This window comes from Athene noctua, chromosome 11 (genome assembly GCF_965140245.1).
Source record: "Athene noctua chromosome 11, bAthNoc1.hap1.1, whole genome shotgun sequence".
Lineage (NCBI taxonomy): Eukaryota > Metazoa > Chordata > Aves > Strigiformes > Strigidae > Athene > Athene noctua.
In genome coordinates this window covers 12,713,725-12,716,932 of record NC_134047.1, presented here as the reverse complement: position 1 = coordinate 12,716,932, position 3,208 = coordinate 12,713,725, and positions in this window count along the sequence as shown.

Below are 3,208 nucleotides of genomic sequence, written 5' to 3'. Positions count from 1 at the left end.
GCCAACCTGCGAGGCTGGGGAAGGGCCGGAACAACCCACGTCAGGGAAACTTTCTCTCAGATTGAGTCCCCTGCTCTGAAACCAGGGATTTATTTTAGTTCTTTTAATAAGTGGCTTTTTTGAAGGAGAAAATGCCTTTTTCTAACGAATGGTTGGATTTTGCACGAAAACAGATTTTTAGACAAGGAAATTTCTGCTTGCTCGCACTTCTCATTCCCGGGGGACTAAAAAGAGAAGGATCAAAAATAAAATTAAGGGAAAAAAAGGATAAACCCTGAGGAGGAAAAAAAAAACAACAACAAAGGAAAAGTTTAAAAGAAACAGATAGGAGGGCACAGTGCTCTCTAGACCAGCTCCTATGGAGAAACCAAGCAACTATGTTTGGGTTTCTTTTTTGATCACAGGGACAAAAAAGAAGTGTAAAAAGCCAGAGAAACAAGGGAATAAAAACCACCTTTCCAGAACAAAGCCATTTCTCCTTCAGATGCATCCAGCCCCAATTGTGCTCAGCACCTTCCTGAGGAGCTGCACCATGTCAGGCTAAGTAAGAGCCCGGTCTCCCCCTCGGTGCTCATCCACCCCAAATCAGCCCTGAGAACTCCCTTCCCCACCTTCTGGTGCCTCCTGGGCAGGAACCCACATAGCCTTCGCCCTTGCAGGGAGGCTACTACTATCACCCTGTCCTGGGTCATCCCCAGGACCTTCCAGGAACTCGAGGGCCACAGAAAATGGAGGGGGTGGGGGGGTGGACTAAGGCTGCTCTATGCGCCCTCCCAGCTAAAGGGAAGGGAGCTGGGCTCCTGCCAGGGAAAGGGAAAGCCTATACCCATGGGGCTGCTGCCACCCTGGCGAGTGCAGGGTGGCCAAAAGGACGTTACACCAACCACACACATGATCAAGGCCCATGATCATTCAGATGATGCCAGGAGCCATGGCTGGTGAGTTTTGGTGTCTCACAGCTGGCATCTCCCCATGCCTCATCCAAGCCAGGGTCCAAAAAGCATCAGCTGCAGGGGCTGAGCATCCCTGAGAGCCAGGCGAAGGGTGACAGCTCCAAAACACTGCTTGGGGAACACCTTCCCCAAGGGCACCAGGTCAACAGAGTTGCCATAAAACATCCTCCAGTGGTGAGAAAACATTGCCCTGAGCAGGACAAGACCTTAATAAACACGGGGAAAGCCATGTGGGATAGGGATCAGCCGGGTTTTAACAACGGCCGGCTTCCAGCAGCATAAACACACAACAAATGCAAACGGTTTCTATCGATGTGAGACTTTGGACCGACGTCCAGGTCCTCCTGAGGGGCCGCTCGTGCTGAACAAGGGAGAGTTCAACTCCTGCAGCAGGAGTACAGGACAGACAGAATTGTTGAGCACTTGGAAAAGCAAATGAGGGGAAACAGCTCAGGCCTTGCCAGGAGCATCTTCCCTGCCTGGCTCTTCTTCCTACAGAAGCTGTGCTGCTGCTGAAGCTGATACCAAGGACATGGTGGGCTCCTAAGTAATGCCAGGGAGATGGGTGATGTCTCCACCAAGCCATGCATGGAAATTGAAACCCACCACACAACAAAAGGTTGACGCTCACAGCTGACGGGGGCGGTCCTGGGGCCCCAGGGGCACAGGCAGCAGGGTTGCGCTGTGCAAAGGCATGTGTGGGACTGGCTCTGTAGCACCATCTCTCCATCTTTGGAGGAGCTGGTACCAACAACTGAAGCCCGTCTTGGAAAGCAGCTAGATGGGATCAACATCACATTCCTCATCATACAGCCTTGAGGAATGCTCTCGTATGTTATTATGAATATAAGAACATTGGGCAGTAAATACTAGGGTTAATACCTGATGAAAGTGTAGCTGCTGCACTTATTCGATATTCAGGTTCAAATTTAGGTATTAGGGTCAGAAGACAATTTTTTTTTCCATTTATCTTGCTTATAATTTGGGGACAGTTGTGTTACTGAATTTATAATACCCTATGGAACCTGCATAAGAACTCCTGCTGCATGTAGACCACCAAATGCATCCATTCCTCCATCCCTTCCTGAGCATTTCACAGATCACGGGGAAGATCAAGAACTCCATCTAGATCTCCCTAGAAGTAACAGTTGTTCAGAGTCGGTGCAGAGGATCTCAATCTCCCCAACAGTGATCACCCCACCTTACACATCCTTAAGGACTTTGGAGGACTATATCAAAACCTTGATTCAAAATTTAATGAGGACTGGAAAATTCCTCAATTTCCTTCTTGTCATCTAGAAGAAAATAATAAACTAGCCACACCAGATAGCAGGTGGTCCCTACTGCTACCTGCACATTTATATGTAGCAAGTGCAACTTATTTGCCATTATTTTGTGCCATCAAAAATAAATATGAGGCATCGTTACTTCATCTGGTCATGTGTGCTGACTACCTATAAAATCATTTAGAGTGTTGTATTGTTTATAGACAAGGCAATTATAAGTCCCAGGAATGCTGGGGAAAACTCTACACTTTGGAGTGTAGCTTCCCACCTACGGATGGAAGGCATAATAGGGCTATTAGACCCTCAATTTCAAACAGGAAAAAATTGGTATCAATATTAACAAAGATACCAAGGAACTATCCCCAAGATCCCATCTCAAGAATGGGAACAAGACAGAAGATGATCTCTCAGGTATCATGGGTACCTGATAAATCTTGGACTTGACTGGGACAAGGACCCACCTGATAAGAGAAGCATCAAAGGTCCTTAACAGACTAAAGGAGGAGGAACCTTCTCCAACACCACCTCAACCTCACGCATCTCCGGGACAACCACTCCCATCTGTAGGGAATTGCCCAGGAATGGGGTCGACATGCTAATGCAAACCCACTAGGATGCTGTGGCACAAGGAGTGGGGTTGGGGTCTCAAGATTTTTTACTGGATGTGTTAGCATTCCAGAAACTGAAGCAAGAAATGGGAGATGCAAGAAATGGGTGATGTAAGAAACAAGGAAGAATTATAAGCAGCGATCAACAGAGCAAATGTGGCATAGGTAAAGGTAAAACAGACACCCCCAAGGAGCTTCCAGTCACAAACCAAATTTGTAAGGCCTGTTGTGCCATCCAGGAGTGGTTTATCCTTACCAGCTTCTGGAACAGCATCCCATAGCAGTATCACAACAGGAGGGAGGACCAGCACATACAGATCAGACATCATAGCAAAATCAGAAGTGTCCCTATGGCTGGTCA